Below are 6,030 nucleotides of genomic sequence, written 5' to 3'. Positions count from 1 at the left end.
CCTAACGGAGATGTGAATCCCTCTTATTCATTGTTATAAGTTTGTTTTGACACTTTTCTGAAAAGGTGAGAGTAACAGTAGCGGCACGTAACACGTAAAAACCTATAGGCTACTCAAGTCGTTCTCTAAAAATATGTGGTGTATGTTTGTAAATGCAGGAATTCAAGTACCTACTTCATTTCATTTCAACTCACGCTCTTAAAACTTATTTTCGGTTTATTCGGTGGCTTGCGTTTCTTAACTAAATATATTTTATACAACAGTAGGGGGAAAAATGCATAGATAATATTAATGCTGCACTCAAATATGATGTACACAGCTCTGCATTTTATCAACTAAAGATAAAAGCAACACATGTCGGTGTCTTTCAAACACAAAAATACCCAGGTGAAAAAAAGATATACTTTAGTATATTTCAAACATACTTAAATTTGTGAAAGTACACTTTAAGTATACTAAGTATTAAGTGTACTACCTATAATATCTGAAGTATACTAAAAGTATACTTGTACCAATTTCGAAATTAGAACTTTAAACAAACGTAATTGTACCAAAATACACTTTTAATATATTAAATAAAAGTATACTTTAAGTGAACAAAATATATCTATTTGCCCATGTGTAAATGTACACTTTCTCAAGTATATTTAAAATATATGTTGTGTTAAAAATATATGCTGAAAATAGAATTGTATTAAAATTCATTTAACACTACTTTAGATTATTAATTTCGGTATGTTTTAGATTACATCTCAGTGCAAATTTTAGGCTAATAAAGTATGCCTTGATCCTAAACTATAAGCTTCGATTGTTCACTCACTGTATGTTCTATTACTTAGTATATTTGTGCTTTTAAATATATATAGAACTTTAAACTTTCTTGTAGCTTAAATGTACTATAGAAATAAATCTGATTGATTGATTAAAAATAGCAAAATTGCTGTAGCACAATCTGTCCACTGGGTGCGAGCATTACAGGAATTATTAACCGGCGCCAACTAGTGCCGAAGAAGAAAGAGTCCGTTATACCGAACATGGCTAACTCTAGTTCAAAACAAGGCGGTATAGGACCGCAGAGTGTGCGTGAGGTTTTTTTTGAGTGTGCGTGAGTTTTTTGTAGTCTGTGAGAGACAAAACATAGATTTTGTCCTAAACGGCCCCTCATAGAAATCAGGTGTTAGGAAACCTAAAGACTTTCCTGTCTCAGAAGAAGCTCTGACTCCACCAGATCATCAACCAGCTCTAAAGATGAACCTCCACATCGTCTTCATGATGTAAGTTTGTTTTTTCAATGAGGAGCTAGCTACATTTTCAACAACAAAAACTGGTGTGTTACCAACACCAAGTGCTTAATAAACAAAATTTGATTTAAAGATAACTGGAAAGATTTTTTTCTCTTCTTGTTAATCTAACATTTCTCTTTCATACATTTTATTTGTTGTTGGCTTTCAGGACCCTGTGATGGACTGGTGACCTGTCCAGGGTGAACCCTGCCTCTCATCTGATGGCTGCTGGAGATGGGCACCACCAGCCCCCCTCACCACCCTGCAAGAATCATTGTGTTCAGATCATGGATGTAAAAATGTTAAGGTAGTTTGTCTCCTTAAGTCCACACTTAAAACAGCTTCATAGTTGATGCCAACATCAACTGATTCTATCACATTGCTGACTATTTTTTCTACGTCTAACATAAACAGGCAAAGACGAAACCCAGAAATGTTTTTCCACCCCAGGCATCCGGTCCCAATCATCATCAGTTCTGATGATGTCACATACACAGCGAGTACAAAACGTATTAAAATTGTAGGTATTATTTTTTTATTTGCCATTTTTCTGTCTTCTTTAAATACAAATGCTTTCTCTGTTTAATTGCTCTATTGTTCTTTTTTGTAGGTTCCTGTAAGGTGCAGTGAACGAGAATGTTCTGTCGTTGATCCTCACTCTCATGTTTTATTGTCAGACTTAAATTTTCATGTTCATGTGTTCACTTTGATGTGTAAACTGATAATTTATGTAAAGTTCATAAAGTTGTGAGTAAAATTGGACAATTTTAAAATGTCGGTAATAAAACAATATTTGAATTATCTTGAACATCTTGTGTAATTAATTTTTCCATGTAATTGTAGCCTAAAACAATGTAAGTACTGTAGTGTAGTTATGCATGTCATTTACAAAGTATGAATAAAGACGTATGAGTAATTAAAATTGTACTTTATTAGCAATAGCAGTAAATCAAAAATAAAAATTAAGTGTAATTTAAATACATTACTAATATATTAGTATATTAAAAATATATTAAAAGTATATTTTTAATATGATTGTATGATAGGATTAGTACACTCAATATGAAATATTTTTGGAATATTTCTCTTGAATACTACATAAAAAAGTATACTTTAAGTACACTAAGTACAACTTTAAGTTGTTCCAAAAACGTACGTTGAGTATACTGAAGTATACTAAAAGTTGTAATGTAATACTATTTAAATACTATTAAAGTATACTAAGCACAAAAAAAGTTGTTCCAAAATAGTACAGTTTAAGTGCATCAATCAAAGTATGTTAAAATTTAGTATACTAAAGCATACTTTTTTTACTTGGGTACTTACAAAGAAAAAAGTTTTTCAAGGTACAAAGCATAAAAAGTACATTTAGAAAGTTTATGTCTTGTTTACTGTCTCCTATACCTGAATTCTTGTTGATGGATGGATGACTCAGTTCACATATTGATTATGATGATATATTGATTTCAAACCTGGACTCTACCTGCTTACTTTCTTTCTATATTTTTATTCTCAAGTAAGTTCCTAATGAATGTTAGAATTCCAACATACTAATATAATATACCCAAACTCCTAAACTATTGTAGTTAGGCCTCATACTTTAATAAGGACAACATCTTTAGTTGTTGCGCTTGTATTTAAAATCTTCACAATGAATCAAGACAACATCTGTGCTGTACTTTGAGAAATATATTTGCCTGTATGTCAACTGAAGAGAAATGTTAGGAGTGGCAGAAAGCTCACTCATGTTGTATCCGTCGGTCCTCAGACCCAACCTGCAGCAGGTTCCCAGGCAGTAGCAAGAAACACTATCAATTCAGCACAATGTATAAGCTATAAAGGTGAACATGACTGTTCGGCTTATAATAAATTCAAAGACAGAGTAGACCATGCATATCAATAATTGGTAGCAGTGTAGTTAAATATACCTTTAAATTCCCCACATCAGCAAGCTCTTACCTTCAGATTGAGGGGATAATTTTCTGCATAAAGAAGACAGTTTCTCTGTTTGCAGAGCTTTCGTTCCCAATTAATGAAACTAAGGAGGGCTGCGTTCTGTTTAAGTCTGTCCGGTAAAAAATAACTAATTTGAATGTATTCGTTCAAAACATTTACAGTGTAATATCATGTAATTTTAAATGTAATTGGGCATCGTCTTGTTTTTTGGTCTGTTTTATTGTATTTGTTCTCATTTTATAGACTTTTAACTTTTTGGCCAATGTGGACGTGATCCTCTTTGTGTTTTTTAAAGTTTTTGGTTGTATGTTTGTTTTCCAACTTGTCAGCTGCTGATAGATTCACAATCACTGTCATGACAAACTAAATCTTCCCCCAGCTTAAAAGGTTTGCAATGCTCTAATAATTTCTAAAAATGGGTAAAACAACAACAGATGTCATAACACATCATGTTAGTGGAACTGTGGCACATCCTCTACAACTTTAGAAAGTTGTGTCCATTGGGGACAAGTTAAATCACTGCCTTCTACAGTTCAGATTTTATTAAAAAAATTTTAAGTGAGGGTCTGGAATTTGAGTGGGTCATTTCACCACCTTTATACACTTTTATTAAGGGAGTTATTGAAGATTTGATGGTGTGTTTGGAATCATTTTCGAGTTATATTTCCCTGTATTGTTTGTGGAATCCTTTGGGACACGGAGGAGGCCACGGCTGATTCAGTAACTGCACGGTGCCTGCGTCCTGCGGATGCAAAAATAAGTCTGTTCCCTGCTGCTGTCGAGGTTTGTTTTGCTGATCAGCTCACTTTATTTCCACTTGAATATAATTTGTCCAAAATATGCTGTTTCTTAAGTTAGGTGATTCAGAGACAACTGTCCGAATCTAAGGTCTGTATCATTGTTTACATTCAATAGTAGGAGAAAACGGTGTATCCAGGGAAAACACTGACACATTTTTGCTATTTTTTAAATTTTTCTTCTTTAATTATTAAACTTTTGAGACCTATCTTTTTATAAACTAACACTGAGCCATGCATAAATCAGAGCATGCCAAAATATTTGAGCTCTGACATAATCCCTGGCAAAACTCCAGGCCTTAAAAAGCCCATTAGACCACTGGATTGGAACCTTTTTAAAAAAGACAAAATTGCAACATGCTAGTACTTTAAACATCTGGAATGAGAACCTAGATTATGTGAAATAAGAAAAGTAGAGTTTTTGTTGTAAGAAACCAAGAGTTTTAGTTCCAAATGGTGCTGAAAACCTACAATTGAAACCCAATGTTTATGTACACTGTACAAACGAACACACAAGCTTTTTCTAATTATTTTTCACATTCCAAACAGGCACATATTTTGTTAATTTTTGATCATACGTGTGTTTATCCTTGGTCAAGCATTTTACAGTGGTTTGCTGAGATTTCGGCCCTTTCCTGGGACAGACCTGGTGTAAGTGAGTCATGTTCGTAGGCGGTGGTGCAAATGGTGGACATGCACTGTATGTGACGCACAGGGGCATAGTATCGGAGGAAGCGGTAAATTTCTGGCGCAAAAATAATTTCTAATTGACGTTTTCTGTATTTAGAAGCTGTTCCTGCATGTGTAAATTTTGTGATTAATAACAGTGGAACTTTATGTATTAGGTGTCCCTCTGCTCCTTCATCATGAGCATCATGAAAAGAAAGCTTTCATGAGCACAAAAAAACAGAAGAGGGAGAAGGTTAAAGCATGCCTACAATGTTTCCGCATAGAAATTATGTAGTTGTGCCTCTGCTCGGAGGCTGCCTTTCTCTCATGGATGTTTTTGTGCTTCCCACAAAGTTTCCTGTAAATTCAGAAAAAAATCGACAGAAAAAAATAAACTGCTTTCTAATTAATTTAGCATTATGAATAAGGTCATTTTCATGTCGGATGTCTTGGTTTACGTCATCAGCACCAAACAAAACACTTTTCTTTAAGGCTGTACAATGTCAGGAAGAATTGTTCTCCTACAATCTTGCAGAATACTGCAGTGGTGATGGTGTAAATGTCCAATTAATGGACTTTTCTCAAGATGCCATTCATTTTGTGAAGCTCTCCCTTTCTTTATGGTGCTCTTTTCAGGTCTCCAAGCTTCCACCTTCCTCCTCAAAATGCAATTGGTCACTGTGGTTTTTCCCTTTTCTTATAGTTTCATCAGACACCAACACAGTGGTCATTTGCAGGACTTTCATAAAGGTTTTTGTCCAAAATCATGCTTTCTAAATCTCGAAGATATGCCATGTATGTGTTTTTTTCACAGCTTCAAGGTAACTGGTCTGATCTTGAATATCCCTGCAGGACAAAAAAAAAACTGGCATTTTAAAAGGAGCATGTTAAGATTTGTAGATTTTCCAAGGAAATAGTATGGTATAAAAACCCTCAAGTAAAATAAACACTTTTTTAAGGTTCATTTTAATAAGAACCTTATTAAGAAAAACTCCATATTGCTGAGTATGCAACTCTGCTATTAGACACATCATTTCCCAATGTATGGGAAAACGAACAAGTTTCAGCCAGTCCTAGACCACCAACACGCCCTTTTGACAAGATAAAACTTTCAACATGTTCCACTGAAAATATTTATTTGACAGTGATTGAACCGATGGAGTGAACATGTCCTTAATGTTGTGGTCATTCACATTGTCAAGGCTGATAATGCAGTGCAATGCAAGACTTGTGATGTCTTTGATTAGAATACGTTGGTTCCCTCTTTTAGTGAGCAGTAGGTCAACCTTATGTAATTAACAGTTTTCCTGCCCAGAACTCCACTT

At 34.3% G+C, this 6,030-nt stretch overlaps 1 long non-coding RNA gene across 1 annotated transcript; it reads left to right on the top strand.

The window, feature by feature from the left end:
* The first annotated feature begins 797 nt into the window (after positions 1-797).
* On the top strand, positions 798-2,070 carry LOC145553981 (uncharacterized). The gene is made up of 4 exons (XR_014090042.1): positions 798-1,274; positions 1,453-1,590; positions 1,698-1,803; positions 1,894-2,070. It is a non-coding gene; the product is annotated as an uncharacterized LOC145553981 (long non-coding RNA).
* Positions 2,071-6,030: the final 3,960 nt, after the last annotated feature.

The sequence above is a fragment of the Poecilia reticulata genome, chromosome 12 (genome assembly GCF_904066995.2).
Source record: "Poecilia reticulata chromosome 12, P_reticulata-male-v2, whole genome shotgun sequence".
Classification (NCBI taxonomy): Eukaryota; Metazoa; Chordata; class Actinopteri; order Cyprinodontiformes; family Poeciliidae; genus Poecilia; species Poecilia reticulata.
This window is presented reverse-complemented; position numbering and strand designations above follow the sequence as displayed.